The sequence below is a fragment of the Arvicanthis niloticus genome, chromosome 12, assembly GCF_011762505.2.
Source record: "Arvicanthis niloticus isolate mArvNil1 chromosome 12, mArvNil1.pat.X, whole genome shotgun sequence".
NCBI lineage: Eukaryota > Metazoa > Chordata > Mammalia > Rodentia > Muridae > Arvicanthis > Arvicanthis niloticus.
The window spans coordinates 15,788,206-15,814,393 of NC_047669.1; positions in this window are offsets into that span (position 1 = coordinate 15,788,206).

Consider the following 26,188-nt stretch of genomic DNA (forward strand, 5'->3'; position numbering starts at 1 on the left):
ACTGCAGCAAGCTTGCAAAGCCAATGGAGCGAATTATATTTTAAAAGATGTTGTAATGTGCCACAGAGAGTGACACCACCATCTGTCATTAGAGAAGTAGAGTTTTAAAATTGGGAACTGAATGCTGGGAGCTATCTGAGCACAGCTCCAGAGGCAGGGCCTAGGGTAAGAACACACAAGGCTGCTTTCTATCAACACTGAATGATGTCATGAGCTGTTTTGGTAAGCTGATATTTTCAATGAAATAGCTTATTGAGGTACAATTATTAACATGCCATAAATTTACACAAGCCAAAGTATACATTTTAGTGAACTGTAATATGTTTTTAGAGTTGTGAGATCATCTTTCAAGTCTAATATGAAGGCATTACTAATATGCCCCGAAAGAAACCTTATGACCGCTTACAGAGTGTTGCCCTCTATTCCTCCTCTCAGCCCCAGGCAACCGCTAGTGTACATTCTCATTCTATTTGTTTTCTGTTGACAGTTCATTAAAATGAAGTCATATTACATATGTAACTATGTCTGGCTTCTCACTTAGTGTAACACCTGTGAACTGTATTGCTGTTGTCATGCTTTTTGTCTTACTTGCTGGGTAATCTCCATGGGTCTGACATATTTGTTGATCACTCTGTTCATTGATGGACCTTTGGGTGGTTTCACCTTCTGGCTACTCAGAATGATGTTGTTATAAATAAACAGGTGTAAGTCAGTGTATGACTATGGCTAAGTTGTTTTTGTTAACATACATATTTAAGGAAATCCACCTTTATCCATGTAAAAATTACTGGTACTCACATCTGTTTATAAGGGTGAAAGGAATGTATGTCCAAAATCCAAGCAGGCAGTGGGGAAATTCATGGGAGGTGTGGTGGTTTGAATATGCTTGGCCCAGAGAGTGACACTATTTGGAGGTTTGGCCTTGTTGTAGTAGGTGTGGCCTTGTTGGCGGACGTGTGTTACTGTAGGCATGGGCTTTAAGACCGTCGTCCTAGCTGCCTGAAAGCCAGTCTTCTCCTAGCAGTCTTCAGGTGAAGTTCAGTAGAACTCTCAGCTCCTCCTGTACCACGCCTGCCTGGACACTGCCATGCTCCTTTCTTGATGATGATGGACTGAACCTCTGAACCTGTAAGCCAGTGCCGATTAAATGCTGTTCTTTATAAGAGTTGCCTTGGTCATGTGTCTGCTCACAGAAGACTTCCTAAGACAGGAAGTCACCAGGATATCACTTGCCAAGTAGAATGAAGGAATTATGAGAAGTTCTGTGTGGTTTAGTAACAAAGTTTGCTGCTCTTGTATCTGGAGGAAAACATAACTTCTCAGGGGCCTGCAGGAAGATTTCCCTGTCCCGGGCTGCTTGTTTGTTCCATTCAAAGCCAGCATAAGAACCCCGTTTCTTCTTTTGTGTGTGTACGAGGAAGCAGATGTACCTATCCTATTCAGTTTGCAGATACTACCTGAGCTGTATCAGAGATGAAAGGAGAAAACTTCAGTTGAGAAAATGATGCCATAAGATCTGGCTGTAGGGAATTTGCTTAATTAGTTATCGATGGGGGAGGGCCCAGACCATTGTATGTGGGGCCATCCCTGGGCTGGTGGTCCTGGGTTCTATAAAAAAGAAGGCTGAGAAAGCCATGGGGAGCAAGCAGTAAGCATCATCCCTCCATGGGCTCTTCAGCAGCTCCTGCTTCCAGATTCTGACTAGTTTGAATTCCTGTCCTGACTTCCTTCAGTGATGGACCCCAGTATGGAAGTGTAAACCGAATGAACCCTTTTCCCTCTACCTTGCTTTCGGTCATGGTGTTTCATTATAGTGTAAGAACTCCAAGAAACTAGTAGAGATAACGAAAAACAAAGCTACAAGAGCAGAGGACATGTTTCCTCAGAGCTAATAACCTAGAACTGCAGTGATCCCCTGCTCTGTGATGTCATCAGGCAATCTCTTGCCTGCAGCCCAGCCAGCCTCTCTTTCTTCAGTGATTTCCAGCCTGCACTCTCTGAAATTCCACATTTCAAACAAGTTCCCAAGTGATGTCAATGCTGTTGGCTACAAGATCACAATTTGAAATAAAAGGGCAAAACAGAAGTAAAATATCAGCTGGGGGAATATATGACTGAATGGTAGAACACTCAGCTAGCATGGATGAGGCCCAAGTTCAATCCCTAGTAACAGGGGAAAAAAAAAAGAAGAAAAGCAAACAGAACCAAGTTTTATACATACACAGCTTTGGGTATACCATTAGCTGGAGATATTACCACAAGGAACCTACCTAAACTCTCCAGGCTTACAGGAACAACTTGGACAGATGTCCTATAAGGCTTTTCCTTGTATAATATTGTATGCTCTGATGTCTGCCTGGACTCAGTTTAATTTTTTTTAACATACTTTCAGTAAAATACATGGCTAGCAAACAATTTATGTGATAGAATGGTTTGTTAGTCCTTGGGGTCCACTGGGGTATAAGTCTTCCACAATTACAGGTTTATTCCAGTGGTCTACATGATTTCTGAAATGTTAACAATCAGCTTTTTTTGTTTTGTTTGTTTTGTTTTGCTTTTTCGAGACAGGGTTTCTCTGTGTAGCCCTGGCTGTCCTGGAACTCACTCTGTAGACCAGGCTGGCCTCGAACTCAGAAATCTGCCTGCCTCTAACAATCAGCTTTTATGAGCTGGTATAAGCCAACGTGATGCATAGTCCTCCAGTTAGACAATGTATGTCAGGATTAGAGGGAGACTGCTCTCTTTGTTATGCCCAACTAGTGTGATGGTTCTCTACTGAAAACCCTAAAATTTTGTTTGTCTCAATTCACAAATAGCAAGCCATGGCTGCAGGTGGTAAATCAGTAGAGCCATTTACCTAAGGTCACTGAGTCCCTGAGTAACATACTCAAACAACCTTGGACTGGGTCTGGATCCATGCAGTCACATGGCTTTGCTTGACACCTGACTTTGAGAAACAGCCTGACCTCATACTCACATCTGTGTCCTGTTTAGCCTCCAATTTTCCACAAATAAAATAGGTTGGGATAGGTGGAGTAAGAAACTGTAATTTCTCTTTCAAGAAACTTTGCTTTGGATATACGCTATTTCTCAGTCCCTTCCTACAGCTTAAAGTGAGGGCTCTAGCCGCCTCCATTTTCTTTTCCTCCACAGGCCAAGGCTGAGACTTTTTGAAGGTTGTAGAGTAGTTGAATCCATCTCTTTCCTCTACTCTCTTCTGCCATCTCACAGGAAATGTGGTTTATAGCAGCTTTTAGATCCTCATTCTCCAGGGGCTGAGATGGGAGAGGCCAGAATGGCTGCTTCATTGACAGTGACCAGCACTCCATTTTTCTTTGTTGAAAGAGCCAATCAGTAGGCTGAGGACCTTGGGCTCTTTCATTCTTCCTTGGCTGGTCAGTGATTCACGGAGTCCATTAAAATGCCTGGATGACCAAGAGCTCAATTTCCCAAGACGAAGTCAGCTTGGCAGGGGAGAGGCTATGTCTCCTCTTTAGCAACCAGTGAAGAGTCAGCATTTGAGGCTATAGGGGGAATGCATCCTCGGCACACTATATTAAATTTCCTGGCACTGTCTGGTGGCCTTGGGCCAGCAGCTGTCCAGCCAACATTAGGCATTATGAGTGTCAGGTCTGATGAGTGGCTTGCTGATCATGTAGGCAGGCTTGGGGAAGGGACCTATGGATCCCCAGTCCTCTAGACGAAGCCGTAAGAGTTGTTTATTGCAGGAAAGAGAACTGAGCAATTATTCCATAATTGCTGTTTAGGTCCTGTTTCCTAATACACAGGACCGCAGTGAGATGATTTCCAAAATAGGGAGGTTATAAATTTGTGTATTGGTGGAGGGGTCAAGACTTTCAATTTTCTAAACAGTGGGGCTGGAGATCGGTACACAGGCTTGGTAATGGGTTTACCTCCCTGTGAACTCATGGATGTCTGTGCTTTGTAAACTGTAAAGTTCTCAGGTAAGAGGTTAGTCTTACTGCCGACTTCCATTCCCCCTGTATTCCCTAGCTTCTGATTCTGCTAAAGAAAATGTTCTCTTTAATGTCTTTCTCAGTTGCCCAGTGTCTGACCCCATTCAATCTTTGATGTAGATTTGATTTTCTGCTTTCTGCGTCTCCGGTTGTGCAGCTTCAGGTTCTGCTTCAGCTTCTTTTCCCTTCCTTTTTGCTGCCTTCATGTTGCCAGCTCTGCCCTTATCCCAACCCCAGATGTTTGATCCTAAGAGCCAACACTGTGATCTGTGTGCTCTCTACTGCCTTCAGATGTTCCTGAGTACCAGAATCCTGGGTTCAAATCTGTCGCTGATGACTTGCTCTGGAGTGCTCCAGCTATGTCCTGAACAATCACCATCATAATAAGAACATCAGTGGGTACTGTGCCGACCCAGGAGGCCTTGACATGAAGCATATCTATGTGCTCATCTCTGTTTACCATTGCTATTGCCATCGCATAAAACAGGGATGATAATGTTCCCTGGAAGAAAGAGTAAATCACAGAATCAGAGCATCATCTAGAGTTCCTCAATGTCCAGAGCTTCCTGCATTCCCATTTTGTTAAAATATTCCTCTTGGAAAAGGACATTTTATATGGTACAGGTTACTAACCAAATATCTACTTTGGGTGGATAAGAGAAGAGGGAGAAGGAGGAGGAGGAGGAGAAAGAAGAGGAAGTAGAAATAGGAGGAGGAAGAAGAAGAGGAGGAGAAGGAGGAGGAGGGAGGAGCAGAAACAAAAGAAGAAGAAGAGGAGGAGGAAAAGGAGGAAGAGAAGGAAGAGGAGGAGGAAGAGGAGAAGGAGGAGGAGGACAAAGGGGGAAATACTCTCCCAGGAAGGCTGCCTGCTGAGCACACAAAGGCAGGTCAAGAACTCTCTTGTGCAGTTGGTGAAGATAGACTGGGATTTATTTAACTTATTTTCATTGTATTTCTGACTTAACTTAACACAGGATTGACTTTATCAGATACTGGCCAACTCCGTGTGTGTGTGTGTGTGTGTGTGTGTGTGTGTGTGTGTGTGTGTGTGTGTGTGTGTGTGTGTGGAAGCCAGCAGTTTTTCTAAATGGCTCTCTTTGTTACTTTTGACACAATGTCTCTTACTCTGATAGACTGGGTGTCCAGTCTATAGAGAGCTTGGCTAGTAGTCTCCAGGGATCTGTGTATATCTCTGAGAGCTTTTTATAGGGTTCTTATGCTTGCATGACAACCACTTTATTGTTAGTAAGCAGACTAAGAATAAAGTCTTGTGAGGTGGGTTCTGAGTGCTTATGGAAAAACGCCCCCTAAATGGACTGGAGTCTTGTGGCCTCAGTTTCTTAAAAACAAACAAACAAACAAACAAACAAAACAGAATTGTTCTTGGAATGTGCTTTTGTACCCCTCCCAGGTATAGCAGATAGAAGTGAGTTTAGTTAAGTGGTGGTTATTCATTTGCCTGCATGGGAAAAACGTGGTTTTGCCATGAGCAGTTTGTCCTTGTGATTGTATACATCTTGAACTCATGAGGACTTTACTTGGGTTATCTTTCTTAACGCTTTATAGTATAAACTGTCTGATGTTCTGAATAAAGTTAGCCATTGCACGAAAGTTTAGTCCATCTCATTTTTTATGCCTGGCTCTCTCCATGGTGCCAACTAGAGCCACAACCCTTTACCTACTGAACTATCACCTAGCCCTGTGAAAGATTTATATATAAACCATATTGTTTAAAAAGATACAATGAAGACACATGTATACAAGGATATTAGAGCAATGGCGTCATTCAATAATGGATGATATTTCAGTCATGGTTTGGAAATAGACACAGAAAGATTTGAATTAAAAAAAAAACAACTATAGGCCTATTTTAATCATTTAAATAAAAATCACCAAGTGGCTTGGTCAGGGACTTAAAAATTGTGACCACAGGATGACATACTATACTCTTGCCAACAACTCAAGTAGACCTTAACCTCTTGTCTATATTCTGCATAGATGATGTGTCTAAAAATAGGCTATTAATAGCCAGGACAAGGTCGATGGTAATGAAGTTGACATCATTATGTTTTCAATGGCACTTTCCACAAAGGCATTCCTGTTTTCTTAGACCAATGATTGTTTGGACTCCTCTGGGTTAGGTCAAACTCTCTTGACAACAGAGTTTCCAGAGGTGAGGCTCTCAGTACAAATGTTCACTCATAAGACTGCGTGTTTCTTTCTGACATCAATTTGACATTATTTCATAACTTTGGCTCCTGATGCTTCAGGATAAACTTTCTGGGTTAGGCAAACTGCTTAATGGGTAGTGGAAGGCATGTCTATTTGAATAGTGTGTGGTATCCAATAACATAATGCCATTATTGTCCTTATTATCCAAAGAGATTTTTTTTCTCCAGAGAGCAATAATAACATTGGAGGAGCCTTTTCTACATTTTATAACCCCGCAATCTTTTACATGGTACATTGTTTCATTTTTGGAGACTATGTACAAATATCATTTTCTCTACCCGTTACTCTGCTACATGCTTAGCTAAATAAATCCCAGAGCAAACTAATTTTTTAAAGAACAAGACATTTTTCTGGAAATCACTAACCATTCTATTATCTCCACTATTTTGCCCATAATCATTCCAGATAAATTAAAAATGGTATAAAAGTGGTGCCTGATGTAAATTCCTCAAAAAGACGAAGATGCAAAAAGCCCTTTGTTATGTTATGGATTTTGGAGCTGTTATTAGTCAAGTCATCTGAGACACATTCATCCTCCTGATAAGCTTATTGGAAATAACTTGCATTAACTTACTAATAACGGACACTTCATCTCCAGGAACATCTCTACGGATGCAAGAGACAGTCCAGTATTCAAAGTAATAAAAGCAAAGGTAAGGGAATATGGCAGAAATTTCAGATCATGCTATGTATCCCACCCTGCCACTCATAGAGCTCCATAGCTTATTCCAACCTAATTTTCTAGTAACAGTGTCCATATAAATCCCAATCCACATTCAGCTAAAAGAACTAAGTCATCATTATTCTCCAAATATAGTCTCTGCTTCTGGCCTCTCAGCCTCTGTCATTTCTGTTCCTTTGACCTGTAGATTCATTAGTGTCCATGTTACCAGAAAATCGATACATTTCTGGGTCTACAACAAAGTACATCCCTCCTCCAGCCACAGTCTGTCAAAATCCAGTTTTTTCTTTCTTGGATTTTCATGGTCATTTCTAGTCATTATGTTTAAGTTTCTAATTTCTTGGGGGCGAGGTAATAATAAAGATATAATTCATCCACTTTAGAAAAATTGTTTCTATTACTAGATATCAAATCTATCAATGACAATGATGTTTTGAGCATTTCTTTATCCTACCTGAGTCCTTGTATGAACCTTTGGTGAATTACTGAATTCTTTAGTGTAATCAAATTAATTTTAGAGATTTAGTTACCACTCCCTGCAATTCTTTGATTCTCTGGTGTCTTCCCTCTAGCTTTCTGCTTATAGACTGGGAATGATCTTACCAAGGTTTTGTCTGCTCTGGAATTCTTCTATAGAATAGACATTCTGCTACTACTACATTCTACACTACAGACATTCCACTCTTATTTGTCCTTTACACCACTTTGCCAGTGAGTGTGTGCTACTGAGTAGGTGGTACCTTCTATGCGCATCCTCAGGCAGTATCTCGAGGCAGTTTTGATGTCCACAGTGTGGCAGTTATTCACTGGCACAGCATGGATGGGTAAAGCCCAGAGATTTGAGTAAAGAGGTTGGTTCATCTGTAAGTTACTGATTCCTACACGTCACTATCCCTGCTCTACAGTTGCTCAGCAAACTATTCACCATAGAATAGATTTATGCAATGGTTAGTGTCTGACTTGCTCCCTCCTTCCCAAATCTTAAAGCAGCAGCTTCCTTTCCTCATTCCTGGACATGAAGGCTTTGAAACATTAGAAACATGCTGTTTTCTAATTCCAAATTAGTTTTGTTTAGTTTTAAATTAAGAATACCAGGTATTTCATACCATTGTGTCATTTTTCATCAGCGTGTTTTAGCAGATTCTCCTTCCCTCCATCTCCATCACCGCAGCCCATCCCCTGCTTTCAATAACCACTTTCTAAATTTCCCAGTCTCTTTTCATATTTTTGCATCCCATGTGACCTTTTGGCTACTCCCAACCTTTCTCTGTTCTCTATACCTATTTTATCCTCTTTTGGTCTTTCTTAGGCTTTGCCCACATTCACACACACACACACACACACACACACACACACACACACACACACTTCCTATCATTAGACTTTAGTGTTAACTGATCCTTCCACATTTACCAAAATCTAAAATTAACAATTCCAAACGTGTGTACCCTGGACAAGTAGGTTGTACCTTTTACCTAGAGTGAGCTAATAGCAAGAATACAGTATTTCTAAACTGATAGGTCCTTGATGCTTTCATACAACTCCACATTTAGGAGACTATCTTGGCCTCTTGCTAGTGGCATAATTCTGTAGACTGGGTAAGCTATGTAAAAATGTTTGTTTGTTTGTTTGTTTGTTTGTTTGTTTGTTTGTTTTTGCTCAAGGGTCTGGAAGTTCAAGTCAGGAATCTGCACCTGGAGATGGCTTTATTGCTGGAGAAGTTCCAAGTTGGTACAGGCATCTCAAGGTGTGGGACCGAGTGTATCCATATGTGATCTTAGGCTCTTTCTCATTCCCAAGACACCAGCATAAACCACAGGCTAGACTCTGATAATCCTTGATGATCTTCATTATCTTCACCACACAGGGAAATACCATGGTCAGATTAAATTTCTATCATTTTAGTACTTCACAGTAGGTGTTGAACTCCGACATGAATTTCAGGAGGCACAAAGAATATTCAAGTCATAGCAGAGACCATAGCTCCCCTTACCATGTGTAGTTCCAGTGATGCAGCAGAAAATACGATAGTACCACAAGAGTTCCTTGTGTGTTGGCAGGTATACTTCAGTGTTGGTACGTTTTTCTCCCAAGAAGAAAAATGTCTCCATGAATTTCTGCACTGGCTTCAATGCCTTGATAATACTCTCTTGGCAGAAAGGTCATGAGCTCCTTTCACCCACCACTGATCACCAAATTTCCATAAAAATTAAGGAAGCCATATTCCCAGGTATTCATGCCATTGCTTTGATTATCAGTTCATGGTGAACTGACCAAGACCAAGTCATTTAAAAATATTTAAGAGCCCAAGACTAATATATATACTCTATTCTAAGGCAGCTCCTTTGCATGGTCAGGTTTAGAGTCAGCATATGATCTTCAAAACAAACAAAAAAAAATGTACAGTTGAATGCACTTTCATTCAGTAATTCCTAACACGTTATTTCTACCAATGAATTTACTACCTGTTACACAACTAGCAATAGACACTTCATAGAGTCCTGGGACAAGTTGTCAATATTGTCTGCTTAATTTCAGAAACAAGTTATTTCATACTTTATTACACCATACTTGAAAGGATAAAGGGTAAGGCAGCTGAACTCTAGAAAGAAAGGGATAATTTCTGTTTACATGGAGGTTGTTGGGGCAGGATTTGGACCACTGGGACTTCATTTCTCCCAGCTAAAATACACAACTTCAACTTCCCCCAAGACTCCATTCATTGGAACATAACCCACCTGTGCCTCAGTGGTAGCAACAGAGAATTACAAGGAAACATTGGTGTGTTTTCTTTGAATCACATCTTGTAACCTATTTGACAGATGTGAGGTAGACTCATACATAAAGAATTTCTGAGTGCCAGAACAGTATTACTTCTAGCACTGAAACATTTTTTCCCAGTAACTAGATACTTATCCCATAGCTTTACTTCTAAACTTTCCCCTGCTGAAATCCATAAACATCCTTTTGGTTTCTATGTCATATTACTTTTCTGCCCATGGCTACAGAAATAATCCATCATCATGATAATTATCATCCTTTCTTCTTCCTGTTATTCTTCTTGTTCTTGTTGTCGTTCTTCTTCTTCTTCCTCTTCTTGCTCTTGTTGTTGTTCTTTTTTCTTCTTGTTGTTCTTGTTGTCCTTGTTGTTCTTGTTCTTCTTGTTCTTGTTCTTCTTCTTCGTGTTCTTCTTCTTGTTCTTCTTCTTGTTCTTCTTGTTCTTCTTGTTCTTGTTCTTCTTGTTCTTGTTCTTCTTCTTCTTGTTCTTCTTGTTCTTCTTGTTCTTCTTCTTCTTCTTCTTGTTCTTCTTGTTCTTCTTGTTCTTGTTCTTCTTCTTCTTGTTCTTCTTGTTCTTCTTCTTGTTCTTCTTCTTCTTGTTCTTCTTGTTCTTCTTGTTCTTCTTCTTCTTGTTCTTCTTCTTCTTGTTCTTCTTCTTCTTGTTCTTCTTCTTGTTCTTCTTCTTGTTCTTCTTCTTCTTCTTCTTCTTCTTCTTCTTCTTCTTCTTCTTCTTCTTCTTCTTCTTCTTCTTCTTCTTCTTCTTCTTCTCCTTCTCCTTCTCCTTCTCCTTCTCCTTCTCCTTCTCCTTCTCCTTCTCCTTCTCCTTCTCCTTCTCCTTCTCCTTCTCCTTCTCCTTCTCCTTCTCCTTCTCCTTCTCCTCCTCCTCCTCCTCCTCCTCCTCCTCTTCCTCCTCTTTCTCCTTCTCCTTCTTTTTCTTGTTCTTCCACTTCTTCTTCTTCTCTGTCTCCTTCTCCTTTTCTCCTTCTTGTCCTTCTCCTTTTCCTCCTTCTCCTTCTTCTTCTCCTCCCCTTCTCTTCTCCTCCTCCTATTTTCTCCTCCTCTTCTCCTCCTTGTCCTCTCTTCTTCTTTCCTCCTCCTCATTATATGTTAGCAAACAAAATGATGGATTTAATGAAGGCATTGAACATGTATATATCATTGCATTTTGCTCTTATTCATCTCCTTTACCCATTGTGGTTCCTACCCCATTGCTCTCTTCTTGCTGGTCCCTTTCCTTTGTCCAGGTAGCCTCTATCTTGCTTTTCTGTTGAGTGAATGCCATTCTTCCTCTTCTTCCCCCCTTTAATATCTTTTATTTCCCTCTCATTGTCCAATTTTTATTTTCATAACCTACCTACCTATGCACTTTTATTCAGTGACTCCTAACACTGTATTTCTATGAATGAATTTACTAAGTATTGTACAAGTAGCAGTCAATACTTCAGAGAGTCATCAAACAACTTGTTGACACTGCTTAATTCCAGAGACAAGTAATCTCTACACTGATAAACCACAGTTGGTAGGACAAAGCACAAAGTAGCTGGATTCTACAAGGGACATTTAAACACACACACATTTAAATCTAGGTTCTTCATATGGTACAAAATAAGATATGTGTCTTTCTGAGTCTGGTTTATTTCATTTAACATAACCATCCATTTTCTGAACTGTTAGGATCATTCTTTATGGATGTGTAAGTGTACTAAATTTTTTCCACATTAGTCTGTACGTGGATATCTAGGTTATTTTCATGTCTTGGATTTTTTGAGCGTTGTAGCAGTTTGTGAATGGTACAAGCATGCCTGTGATATATTGATTGAGAGTCCATTGGTTGTATGGCTAGGACTGTTGAAGCTGGCTCATATGGTAGTTCTGGTTTTAGATCTTAGAAACCTCCACACTGACTTCTATAGTGGTCATCTCCATTACATTCTCACCAACATTGTATAAGAGTTCCTCTTTCCTCCCACCCTTAACATTCTGAGTGAAATGGGAACTCAAAGGAGATTTAGTTTGCATTTCTGCATTTCTGTAATGGCTAAGGACTTTGAACACTTTCCCAAATATTTGTTGGCAAATTTATTTCTTCTTTTGAGAATTGACTATTCAGTCATTAGCCCATTTACTGGTTAATTTGTTCTTTGGGGATTTAATTTTTGCTATTCTTTTGTGTGTGTGTGTGTGTGTGTGTGTGTGTGTTATTTATTTATTTATTTATTTCACTCCAGATTTTATCCCCTCCATCCACCCTATGAATATTCCACATCCATCCAGTACCTCCTCCCCACCCCTGTCTCCATGAGGATGTCCCCCCAACTAATCCTCACCCAAGCAGACCTCTAAACTCTCTGGGGTCTCCAATCTCTTGAGGGTTAGGTGCATCTTCTCTGACAGAATCCAAACCTGGCAGTCCTCTGCTGTATGTGTGATGGGGGCCTCATATCAGCTGGTGTATGATGCCTGGTTAGTAGTCCAGTGTCTGAGAGATCTCGGGGGTCCAAGTTAATTGAGACTGCTGGTTCTCCTCCAGGATTGCCCTCCTCCTCAGTTTCTTCCAGCCTTTCCTTAATTCACCCACAAGGGTCAGCAGCTTCTGTCCATTGGTGGGTGCAAATATCTGCATCTGACTCTTTTAGCTGCTCATGGGGTCTTCCGGAGTCTGGTCATGCTAGGTCCCTTTTGTGAGCGCCCCATAGCCTCAGGAATAGTGTCAGGTCTTGGGACCTCCCCTTGAGCTGGATCCCACTGTGGGCCTCCCCTTTTTGCTGGACCTTCTTTTCCTCAGGCTCCTCTCCATTTCCATCCCTGCAGTTCTTTCAGACAGGAACAATTATGGGCCAAAGTTTTGACTGTGGGATGGCAACCCCCTCCCTTACTTAATGCCCTGTCTTCCTGTTGGAGGTGGGCTCTGTAAGTTCCCTCTTCCTACTGTTGGTCATTTCATCTAATGTCCTTCCCTTTGAGTCCTGGCAGTCTCTCATCTCCCAGGTCTCTGGTGTATTCTGGAGTGTTTCCCCAACCTCCTACCTCCTGAGATTGCCTATTTCCATTCTTTCTGCTGGACCTCAAGGTTTCAGTCCTTTTCCCTCACCAATACCAGATCAGGTTCTCCTGTCTCCTCCAATCCCTGTTTTCTTTTCCTCCCAGGTCCCTCCCTCCTTCCTCACTTGTGATTGCTTTTTTCTGATTGTACAATTTGTGATTGTACAAAAGGGACCTAGCATGACCAGACTCCGGAAGACCCCATGAGCAGCTAAAAGAGTCAGATGCAGATATTTGCACCCACCAATGGACAGAAGCTGCTGACCCTTGTGGGTGAATTAAGGAAAGGCTGGAAGAAACTGAGGAGGAGGGCAATCCTGGAGGAGAACCAGCAGTCTCAAGTGGGACTGAGGTTTCCTCATTTGGGTCCTTCAGCTTGCTGACTTTTTTGAATTCTCTGAACTGTATCTTGGGTATTCTGTACTTGCTTTTTGGCCTAATATCCACTTATTAGTGAGTACATATAATGCATGTCCTTTTGTGTCTGACTTACCTTACTCAGGATGATATTTTTTAGTTCCATCCATTTGCCTGCAAAATGCAGGATGTCCTTGTTCTTAATATCAGAGTAGTATTCCATTGTGTAAATGAAGCACATTTTCTGTATCCATTCTTCTGTCGTGGGACATCTGGGTTATTTCCAGCTTCTGGCTATCACAAATAAAGTCACTGTGAACATAGTGGAACATATACCCCTGTGGCATAGTGGGGAGTCTTTTGAGTATATTCCTAAGAGTGGTATTGCTGGGTCTTCAGGTAGATCTATTTCCAATTTTCTGAGGAACCTCCAGATTGATTTCCAGAGTGATTGTACCAGTTTGCAATTACACCAGCAATGGAGGAGTGTTCTTCTTTCTCCATATCCTCACCATCATGTGTTGTCACCTGAGGTTTTGATCTTAGCCATTCTGATTGGTGTAAGGTAGAATCTCAGGGTCATTTTGACTTGCATTTTTCTGATGACTAAGGACTTTGAACATTTCTTTAGGTACTTCTCAGCCATTTGAGATTCCTCTGTTGTGAATTCTCGGTTTAGTTCTATACCTCATTTTTTGATTGGGTTGTTTGTTTTTTTGGTGGTTAGCGTCTTGAGTTCTTTATATATTTTGGATATTAGCTCTTTATGGGATGTGGGGTTAGTGAAGATTTATTCCCAATCTGTAGGTTGCCCATTTGTCTTATTGAGTATGTCCTTTGCCTTATAGAAGGTTTCCAGTTTTATGAGGTCCCATTTATCAATTCTTAATCTTAGAGCAGGAGCCATTGGAGTTCTGTTTAGCAAATTTTCCCCTGTGCCAATGAGTTCATGGCTCCTTCCCACTTTGTCTTCTATTAGATTCAGTGTATCTGGTTTTATGTTGAAGTCCTTGATCCACTTGGACTTGAGCTTTGTGCAAGGTGACAAATATGGGTCTATTTTCATTTTTCTACATACAGACAGCCAGTTAGACCAGCACCATTTATTGAAGATGCTTTTTTTCCAATTGTATATTTTTGGCTTCTTTGTCAAAGATCAAGTGTCCATAAGTGTGTGGTTTCATTTCTGGGTCTTCAGTTCTAGTACATTGATCAACGTGTCTGTCTCTGTACCAATATCATGCAGTGTTTATCACTATTGCTATGTAGTAAAGCTTGAGGTCAGGAATGATGACTCCCCAGTAGTCCTTTTATTGTACAGAATTGCTTTTGCTATTCTGGGTTTTCTGCCTTTCCAGATGAATTTGAGAACTGCTCTTTCCATGTCTTTGAAGGATTGTGTTGGGATTTTGATGGGGCTTCCATTATCTGTAGATTGCCTTTGGTAGGCTGGCTATTTTTACTATATTAATTCTGCCATTACCATGGGAGATCTCTCCATTTTCTGAGGTCTTTGATTTCTTTCTTGAGACACTTGAAGTCATAAAGGTCTTTTACTTATTAGGTTAGAGTTACCCCAAGATATTTTATATTTGTGGCTATTGTGAAGGGAGTTGTTTCCCTAATTTCTTTCTTAGCCTGTTTATTCTTTGCATAAAGGAAGGCTACTGATTTATTTGAGTTAATTTTATATCTGGCCACTTTGTTGAAGTTGTTTATTAGCTGGAGAAGTTCTCTGGTAGAATTTTTGGGGTCACTTATGTATACTATCATATCATCTGCTAATAGTGATACCTTTATTTCTTCTTTGCCAATTTGTATTCCCTTGATCTCTTTTTGTTGTCTTATTGTTCTAGCTAGCACTTCGAGTACTATATTGAATATATATGGAGAGAGTGGGCATCCTTGTCTTGCCCCTGATTTTAGTGGAATTGCTTCAAGTATGTCTCCATTTAATTTGATATTGGCTGTTAGTTTGCCATAAATTGCTTTTTTTTTATGTTTAGGTATGGGCCTTGAATTCCTGATCTCACCAATACTTATAATATGAAGGGGTGCTGTGTGTTGTCAAATAGTTTTTCTGCATCTAAGGAGATGATTGTGTGACTTTTTTCTTTGAGTTTGTTTATATAGTGGATTATGTTAATAGATTTTCATATATTGAAACAACCTTGCATCCCTGGGATGAAGCATACTTGATTGTGGTGAATGATGATTTTGATGTATTCATGAATTCAGTTTGCAAGAATTTTATTCAGTAATTTTGCATCGATAATCATAAATGAGAGTGGTCTGAAGTTCTCTTTTTCAGTTGGGTCCTTGTGTGGTTTAGGTATCAAAGTAATTGTGGCTTCATAGAACAAGTTAGGTAGTGTTCCTTCTGTCTCTATTTTATGGGATAGTTTGAGGAACATTTGGTATCAGGTCTTCTTTGAAGGTCTGGTAGAGTTCTGCACTAAAGCCATCTGGCCCTGGGGTTTTTTTGGGGGGTGGGGGGTGGGGGGAGGTTTTTGATGACTTCTACTTCCTTGTACGATATGGGCCTGTTTAGATAATTTACCTGTTCTTGATTTAACTTTGATATGTGGTATCTTTCTAGAAAACCACTTAAAAACCATTTTTTATTATTTAAAAAAGAAGAAAACCATTTATTTCATCTAGATTTTCCAGTTTTTGTTGAGTATAGGTTTTTATAGTAGGATCTGATTTTTTTTTTTAAATTTCTTCCATTTCTGTTCTTATATCTCCCTTTTCATTTCTGATTTTGTTAATTTGGATACTGCCTCTGGGCCCTTTAGTTAGTTTGGCTAGGGGTTTCTCTATCTTGTTGATTCTCTCAAAGAACCAGCTTTTAGTTTTGTTGGTTCTTTGTATTTTAATTTTTGTTTCTATTTGGTTCATTTCAGCCTTGAGCTTGACTATTTCCTGCCATCTACTCCTCTTGGGTGAGTTTTCTTCTTTTTGCTCTAGAGCTTTCAGGTGTGCTGTTAAGTTGTTAGTGTCAGATCTCTCCAGTTTCTTTACCAAGGCACTTAGTGCTATGGATTTTCCTCTTAGCACTTCTTTCATTGTGTCCCATAAGTTTGGGTATGATGTGTCAGCATTTTCACTAAACTGCAGGATGCCTTTAATTTATTCCTTGACCAAGGTATCATTGAGTAGAGAGTTGTTCAGTTTCCACTTGTATGTGAGATTTCTGTTATTTTTGCTGTTATTGAAGACCAGCCTTAGGCCACAGTGATCTGATAGGATGCACGGGATTATTTCAATCTTCGTGTATCAGTTGAGGGTTGTTTTGTGACCAATTATATGGTCAGTTTTGGAGAAGGTACCTTGAGGTGCTGAGAAGGTATATTTTTTTTGTTTTATGAACTAAAATCCTTTTGGTTCATAACCTCCATTAGTTTCACTTTGTGTCTGTTTAGTTTCTGTTTTAATGACCTGTCCATTGGTGAGAATGGGATGTTGAAGTTTTCCACTATTATTGTGTGGGGTTCAATGTGTGTTTTGAGCTTTGGTAAAGTTACTTTTACGAATGTGGTGCCCTTGCATTTGGGGAATAGATGTTCAGAATTGAGACTTTCTCTTGGTGAATTTTCCATTTGATGAATATGAAGTGCCCTTCCTCATCATGCTTGAGAACTTTTGGTTGAAAGTCTATTTTATTGGATATTAGGATGGCAATTCCAGCTTGTTTCCTGTGACCATTTGCTTGGAAGATCTTTTTCTATCCTTTTACTCTGAGATAGTGTCTGTTTTTATTATTGAGGTGTGTTTGATACACAAATTGCTGGATCTTGTTTGCATATCTAGTCTGTTAGCTTATGTCTCTTTATAGGTGAGCTGAGTCCATTAATATTGGGAGATTAATATTAGAGACAGATGACTGTTGGTTCCTGATATGATTTTTTTTTTTGTAGGTGGCTCTATGTGCTTGTGGTTCTTTCCGTTTGGCTTTGTTGTGAGATGCTTAATATCTTGTCTTTTCTTTGGTGCAAGTACCTTCTTTGGGTTGGAGTTTTCCTTCTAGGATCCTCTGTAGGGCTGTATTCAAAGATAGATACTGTTTGGATTTGGTTTTGTCCTGGAATATTTTGTTTTCTCCATTTATGTTGATTGAGAGTTTTGCTGGGTATAGTAGCCTGGACTGGCATTTGTGTTCTCTTAGAGTCTGCATGACCTCTGACCAGTCTCTACTGGCTTTCATAGTCTCTGTTGAGAAATCTGGTATAATTCTGATAGGTCTATCTTTGTATGTTACTTGGCCCTTTTCCCTTGCAGCTTTTAATATTCTTTCTTTGTTTTGTGCATTTAGTGTTTTGATAATTATGTGACAAGAGGATTTTCTTTTCTGGTCTCATTTATTTGGTGTTCTATAGCCTTCTTGTACCTTTATGGCCATCTCTTTCTTTAGGTTGGAGAAGTTTTCTTCTATGATTTTGTTGAAGACATTTTTACATCCTATGAGCTGTGATTCTTTGTTCTCCTCTAATTCAATTATTCTTAGATTTGTTCTTGTGTCCTGAATTTCCTGGATGTTTTGGGTTAGGAGTTTTTCACTTTTTGAATTTGTTTTTGACAGTTGTGTCAATCTCTTCTATGGTATCTTCTACACCTGAGATTCTCTCTTCTATCTCTTGTATTCTGTTGGTGATACTTACCTCTGTAATTCCTAACCTCTTTCCTAGGTTTTCCATTTCCAGGTTTGCCTCCATTTGTGTTTTCTTTATTGTTCTACTTCCACTTTGAAGTCTTGGACTGCTTTATTCAATTCCTTCATCTTTTTTATTTTATTTCCCTGTATTTCTTTAAGGGATTTATTTGTTTCCTCTTTAAGGGCTCCTACCTGTTTACCTGTGTTTTCCTGAATTTTTTTTCAGTGAGTTATTTGTATCCTCCTTAAAGGACTCTATTATCTTCTTGAGATAGGATTTTAGGTCAGCTTCCTGATTTTCAGGTGTGTTGGTGTATTCAGAGCTTGCTGTGGTGGGAGAATTGGGTTCTGATGATGCCCACATACACTGGCTTCTGTTGCTTATGGTCTTGTGCTTGCCTCTCACTGTCTGATTATCCCTGGTGTTTACTGGTCTGGGTTACTGTTTGGAGTCTTCTTCTTTTGTTCCTGGGTTGCTTCAGGTCTCCCAGTAGGCCTGCAGCCCTGGCTATAGCAGACCACCTGTGGGACCTTCCAACTTGGGGTTCTTCAGAGGGGTAGAGAAGCTGCTGATCTGTTGTCCTGGCTGCAGTAGATCTCCTCTAAGGCTTTTCAGACTGTTAGGTCTTCAGAGGAGCAGTCAAGCTATTGTCCTGTGTGAAGCTGTTCTCCATGGGTGCATGTGGTTTCTGTTTCCCTGTGTGCAGCAGAATTCCTCGGTGGTTTTTAATCTGTTGGGTCAGTTGCTCTACATGCCACAGAGCCCCCAGGAGGTCTTCAGACTATAGTGTCTGTTGCCCAATTGCCCTGGGTACAGAGGAGCTCCTGGGATTCCTTCAAGCTGTGGTGCCTTCAGGGGAGCAGACAAACTGGTCATCAGTTGCTCAGTTGCCTAGTATGCAGTAGATCTCCTGGGATGCCTCAGGTTGTGGTGTCAGTTGCCCAACTGCTCTGAGTGCAGCAGATCCTCTAGGATGGGTCAGGATATGGTGTCTTCACAGGAGCAGACAAGCTAGCAGTCTGTGCCAGCAGAAGGGACCGGGCAGAAGGGGTAGAAGTGGAGTGATATTCAGGGGGAGGGGTTTTGGTGGGTGATGGGTCCCTAGTCCACTGGGCTCCCAGTGGCAGTTCTAGGACTTTGGGGTGAGGGAGGGGCTCTTACCACCTGCTCTGAGTGCAGTGGATCCTCTATGATGGCTCAGGATATGGTGTCTTCATGGGAGCAGACCAGCTAGCAATCTGCCCCAGCAGAAGTGACCAGGCAGAAGAACAATTATTGTTATTGTCAAGCTGGGAAATATTTTTCCCCCACTTTCGTAGGTTGTCTGTTCACTCCACTTATTTTGTTTGCTATGCAGAATCTTTTAAGTAGATATACGCATACATACATACACACACATTTATATGATAACACGCATATAGTACTAATGGCAGTCTTCATTTTTCCTGTACTATTGGAGCCTGTGGTGGTTTAAATATGCTTGGCCCATGGAGTTACACTATTAGGAGGTATGGCTTTGTTAGTTGATGTGTGTCACTGTTGGGGTAGTGTTTGAGAGCTCTTCCTCCAAGCTGCCTGGAAGTCAGTCTGCTCCCGGCTTCCTTTGGATGAAGATGCATCACTCTCAGCTCCTCCTGTTTCATGCCTGCCTAGATGCTGCTATGTTTCCTGCCTTGATGATGATAGGCTGAACCTCCAGACCTGTAAGCCAGCCCCAATTAAATATTGTCCTTTATAAGAGTTGTCTTGGTCATGATGTCTCTTCACAGCAATGGAAATCCTAAGACAGAGCCCTCCTCAGAAAGTCCTTGTCCATACCTACCTATATCTTCAAGAGTTTTATCCATTTTTTCTTTAAGCATTTTCTGTTTCAAGATTTACATTAAGATCTTTGATACACCCTAAAAGGCTTATTGTACAGAATGAGAGATGAATCTAGTTTCATTCTTCTACATGTGAATGCCATGAAGATGTGTTCCTTCTATCACTTTTTGAGAAAGGTGTCATTCCACAAACAAAGTTTGCTTTCGGAACCTTTGTCAAAAATCAGGAAGCTGTCCCTGTGTGGGTTTGTTTCTGGGCCCTCTACTTTTCCATTGGTCTGTGTAGCTGTCCTGTAGTTTGCCAACAGGTATTGTGTATTTCCAGCATTGGTTTCTGCATAGGATTGCTTTGAGTATTTGCCATTTTTTTTAATGCTTCTATATGCAGTCTAGGATTGCTTTTTCTAGCTCTATAAAGAATGGCATTGGAAATTTGATGGAGATTGCATTGGATATGTAATTTATATACTGATCATGCTTTTAAATTATCTATAAAGACAGTTATAGCACATGTTTTTAATCATGTCTGGCTTCTTAGATCAGGAAAAGCTTACTCATATTGTTATTTATGTGCTTGTAGTTTATTTATCCACTTCAATATATACTGCATAAATTAAATTTGTGCAAATTTTTAAATTTCTTTTTTAAACTAACTTTAATTTTTTTAATAGTTCAGTTGTTAGTCTCTTCCCGGTCTACCCTCTGACAGTTCCTCATCCCATTTCTTCCCCCAACCCCCATTTCCAAGAGGATATGCCCACCTTTCATACCTCTCCCCACCAAGCCTTCCTACTCTCTGAAGCCTTGAGACTCTCGAGGGTTAGGTGCATCTTCCCTTACTGTGGCCAGACGAGGCAGTCCTGTGCTGTCTATGAGTTGGGGGCCTCATATCTGCTAGTGTAGGGTGGTGGCTTACCATACATGTCTGAGAGATCTCAGGGGTCCAGGTTGGTTGAAATTGCTATTCTTCCTATGGGGTTGCCCTCCTCCTCAGCTTCTTCCAGCCTTTCCCTAATTCAACCACGGGTCCTCAGCTTTAGTCCACTGGTTGGGTGTAAGTATCTGCATCTGACTCATTAAGCTGCTTTGTTGGGCTGTAGGAGGGCAGCCATGCTAGGCTCTTGTCTGTAAGTACACCATAGCATCCATAATAGTGTCAGACCTTTTTAATTCACATCATTACAATTGGACTTTTGAATTCCAGTTTTGCCTCCAGCCATTAGAATTAAATGGCAATGGGTGAGGTGCTATTTTAGCCATATGACTTTTAAAAAAAAGTTCAGATATACATATACTAGAATTTCTGGAACACATGTGAATTTTCAAGTTTAAGCAATTATTACCAATGTTGTTCTTATGATATTAGTATAACTTTTAATTTATACTTTGACAAGCAATATTCAATGACTTCTGTTTCATTATATCTTCTTCAAACTTTGGAATAAGTCTCGCCACTAACTTTTAGACATCAATGTTAATGTATAGTGACTTCTTATAGAATATTTCTTTATACTAAAAATACTTTAGGTGTGTAGAGAAGTGTAAGAGATAGTCATAACAGGTCCTATATGTTCTTCATATTATATTTCTTTTGATCCATAATCATGACATGTTTTCCACGCTAAGAAATTAACATTGGTAAACTGAGCTTCCCTTTTTAAACTTAGGCTATATTTCTGTTCTAAGGTAAGACCAGGAGATCACAGTTCATCACTTTGTTTACTGAGTCTTATTTGTAACATTATCTTGGTCTTTCCTTGGTTTCAAGCATGCCAGCAGCTGTGATGAATATTGGTTAAACATTTATAAAATATCCCTTAATCTGGGTTTGTTTGGTGTTTCACTTACAATGCCTGGAGACATGAGTTTGGAAGAAGAATACCACAGAAATGAAACATTTACTTATATCATAATGATCTAGGACAAGTTGTCCATGGCCTCCTTACTGAGGACACTGGTCTTGGTGGCTCTCTGTGATGTTTGTTTTTCTATTAGCACAAACTAGAGTCATTTGGAAAAAACAGAATCTCAATTGAGAAATGCTGTCAGTAAAATAGCTTGGGTATGACTGGGGGACATTTTCTGGATTCACAGTTGGTATAGGAGGGCCCAGCCCATTGCAGTTGCTGCTATCCCTGGCAGGTGCTACTAGGTAATACATGGAAGAGAGCTGAACAAGCCATGGGAAGTCCTTAAGCAGGCTTTCTCCTTTGTCTTTGCTTCAGTGCCTCTCGTCAGGTTCCTGCTTTGGCTTCCTGGATAAAGAACTAAACCTGTAATACAATAAACTTTTTCTTTTCCGAGTTGCTTTTCCTCAGTGGTGTTATTACCACAACAGAAACAAATGCAGAAAACTTGTTTAAAGCACTAGTTGACAGGTATACCCATTCAAAACATCCATGTTTTTTTGTTTGTTTTTTTTTTTTTTTTTTTTTTTTTTTTTTAATATTAATGTTTTGAAAACCAGACTGGTTTTATTGCAGCACATACGCCTATTTTATATGTTTAGCCTGAGTGTATTTTTTTATGCTTGTCAATCTGTTACCCGATGTTACAAAAGTTTTCAAAAATTCTCACCCACCACCTCTTCAGTTAATTTGCTTCATTCTTGCTCTTTTCCTTCCATAATTTCAATAATATAAATTAGACACATCAAATTTCTCAAAGATTCTTTATGCTGTTTTCTATCTGGTTTTGACCCTGCAGGCACGTTGATGTTGATATCTCATTTGAATTTATTTAGAAACCCTTAATGGTTTCTAATTTACTAACTTTATTCTTAGAATATTAATGTTAATTATTGCATATTTCAGACGTCCATTTTTTCAAGGTTTACAATGCCTGCTGAGTCTTTTATTGGATGCTTGAAGAGCTTATTCAAGTAAGTCCATGTTATCTGACAAATCCACTTTCTAATTTCCCCTACTCTGTTGCTACTGACTCTTGAATCTTTGGACTTATTTATGGAGGATTTGTCAAAGATTTATTTTTCCCTGCTTTTAGTCTTTTAAGACAGATGGAGATTTAGGGCAAATAAAGTGGATTTAAAAAAGCAAACAAAAGTGCAGAGGAGAAGATTTAGGTTCAGCAATCCAGAGTGATGAAGAGTGAAATACATTGAACAGGTGCTTTACATGAAAAGCTGACAATCCAAGGTGCTTTCCTTCCAGACAGAGACTGAATCAGTTGCATTGTAAGAACATGGGTATTTCAGTGTATGAATTGTACCATGTAGCTGCCATCAGAGGAGGGCACAGAATGGACTGTAGACAAACCATGCAAGGATGTCTTCTTCCCTGATGCTGGGAACACCTGTGCTGCAGGGGCTCATGGAGAAGCTCCTCGAGCAGCTCATTTTTTGACCAATGAACTCTTCTGTTCAGCTGGAGTTTTCCCGAGGTGCTTTCAACTCTTTTCCTTTTCTCAGCCTACATTTCTTCAGACCCAGGCTGTTCCCCATCTACTGCTGTGGGTATCTGACATGTGTTTGGAAACTATACCTATTTTGTGGTAACATGCTTGAGAGCTAGCTGGACCACCACAGTGCAGCCTCTTGAAGATGCTGCATTCAGATTCATGCTGGGTATTTTCATCAGTGTTTGTTTTCTTACATTAGCATCATAAGTGGCAACCACTGGACCACAATTGTTAAGATGCAGTTCTACACAAAAACCTGAGGGTGTTTCTACTGGGTTCAGCTTTGTAACGTGATCCCAAACATTGTGCTGGTCAGAAGCAGGGTTGTAGAGGGATTGTAGGATGTGCACACCACAGAATGGTCCTGAGAGGCCCAGAGCTTTCCAGACCACTAGTGAGCCAAGAGTGAGTCTTGTGACATTTGTATTATCCCCTTCATGCTTGGATGCCCTTGATTAAATGCCAGGTCCTGCACTAGGAGAGAGATGTAAAAGCTTAAAATATACTCTTCCTTTAGACACTTTGTCTAGAGTCTAGAGTCTCTTAAGATTGCTTGTGGTATGTATCTGGGGATGCTAGCCACCTTAGGTCACCTTAGTCAAATCACAGGTTCAGCTGTTTTATAACTGGGTTCAGTCTCCCTGAAATGTGGTCTATTTCAGTTTCCCAGGGATGTAGTTAGTCCATGAGAGAACCAACATGAATTCTAGGAGACAGATCTCTTAAATCTCTGTGTTGTGTCCTTTTCAAGTGACTCTTTGAGAGTCAATGATGCCCTCCAGGAAAACAACAACAATAAAAGGTCATGATTCGGTCTTTCTATGCACATACATCCATCACAAGCTAGTATGATGGTCATGCTCATTATAGTCCCTCAGTGTCCAGGGGCTAGAGGATCTTTCACTTTAGGCTATGAAGATATGGCCTAAAAATAGAAAGGAAGGTAACAAATTCCGCATGCACCTTAAAGAAGGGTGACAAACATTGTTTCTATTCTTATTCCTTTGGAAAAAGCAAGTCCCATAGTCATGCTGGTTTTGAAGCTGATAGGGAAGTAAAGTGTCACTGGTTGTCTGGAAGTCGATATCTGGAAATTATTGATGAATGAGCAATAAAGTAAGATGAATATTGAAACGAGATATGCTGACTGATTAATCCTACTCACACAGATTTAAAAATGGCTATGATTCTTTTTACTATTTCAAACTCACTACAACAAGTCTGCAAGTATAGGCCAACATTTCTTTCAAATACCTGCTGAATGCCAGATTGCCAAATGACAATTAATCACTAATTGTGCTAAATTAGACTTTACCAAATCATTGCATTGCTGTACATGTCAGTAAGCTGGTTTAAATTTCTAGTTCTTCCACATTCTCACTAAAATTTCTTGTTCTAAGGTACTTAATTTTTCCAACATACAGCTGCCACATTTTATCTTATTTTATTTTAATTTGCATTTTTCTCATCAGTAAGAACCTACACACCTTTTCTCATATCTGTTGGTCATTGAAGGCCCTTCTTCCCACAAATTCCATTTTCTATGTACAAGAGCTGTCTATCAATGTTTTGCCTTTAACTTTTGTTGTCTTTGCTGTTCATATTATATGACTGGAGAGATGGCTCAGAAGTAAAAATGTTTGCCACACTGTGGGGAGCAGAGCTCTGAGTTCTCGTCTAGTATTGACACGAACAGGGCCACATCAAAGTCTCCAATGCCCCAGTCCCAGGATACTTGGTGAAGCCTTGCTCTAAGTGAGGTTCACAGGCATCACAGTGTGGTCCAAATATGAGAGTTTCCAAATGCTTGACCAGTGTGTGGAAAACCCAGCAACCATAGCTTCCTCCTCACAAGCTAGTAGGACTATTGATCACTTTTCTCTCTTGGAGCTTGCATAGAGCCTTTGCACATTGGGAGAGCTTTGTCCTTAGGGAGGAGGGACACCACTTCTAATATTCCTTCAGGTGAGTCCCACTTGCAGCTTCAAGTCTTCTTTTGATCTCCATGATACAAAAACAACCCAGGACCAAATAACCATAGCTTACTTAGTTTAAGGCCCAGCTTCTCCTGCAGCTTAACAAGCTGTTCAACTTCACCAAGCCCTCAGGAAAGCAGCAATGGCTAAGCAATATGAATGTCTTTAGCTTCTGAAGAAATGTGTACTTCATACTGTAAATCCCACATCCAGAGCTCTCCATATGCTGACATGGAACACCAACATCTTCTCCCAATGACTAGGGTGAGATCCATCTTTGTATCTTCTCTCACTGATCTCATAAAACTCACAGGCAACCCTCTTGTTAATCTACCTCTTCCTTGGTCTTCTTTCTGTTTCTTTTACATGGATCCTCTTAATGACTGTTCTAGTTACAACAGCCCCAATGAAGGCATCTCCTTATCTGCCTATGTTTTCTATTTGCAACTTTAAATCTTTGACAAGGGTGAGGTGGACTTCACTTTCATATCCCCGCAGGCTCTTTCCCCATATGAGGACCCCAGATGGGTGTCTAAATCATCCTATCAATGGCATGAGAAGTATTTGCATTTTTCTCATTTTCCTGTTCATATCACTTGCACCTTGTTACTCCCTGTTGTAGTAATTACTTAAAAAAACGGCCGCTGGTCAAGCTGACTATCTATGCTGCGGTGACTCTACTTAGCTCATATTGCATGGCCAGAGGCCATGTACACACCACAATTAGAAACAGCCAGCCAGAAACACCAGCCCTGCCACCCACGAGATGCCAGCATAGGAGATGGCTCTGCCAATCTTCCACGCTGTCTCTGCAAGGCTGGGCATTGCCCAGACCATCCTGCCAACCACGTGGGCCCAGTAAGAAAATGAGACTCTAATGTTTAAATTATCCAAAGGCTTATATATTTAGTAATGATCAACAACAAGATGCCCTTACAATGAGAAGTGTGACCCAATACCCAACCTAGATATACCAACTACCTTTGACTGGCTGAGACACGTGAACATCTGCCCCCATGTTCGCCTCTCTCTCTCCCCTTGTCTCTCCCCTAGCTCCTCCTCTTTCTTCTCCTCTTCCTCCCTTAATCTTCCTCTTCCTCTCTTTACTCCTCCCACCTTAGATCCTCCTACAACTCCCTTTTCTCAAGCTCCTTCCTCACTCCCATGGCCCCCTTTTAATGTCCTGGTTTCTGTGCTTACTCCATGTTGTATACTTACACCTGAAGATTTGGAACTAGGAACAACACAT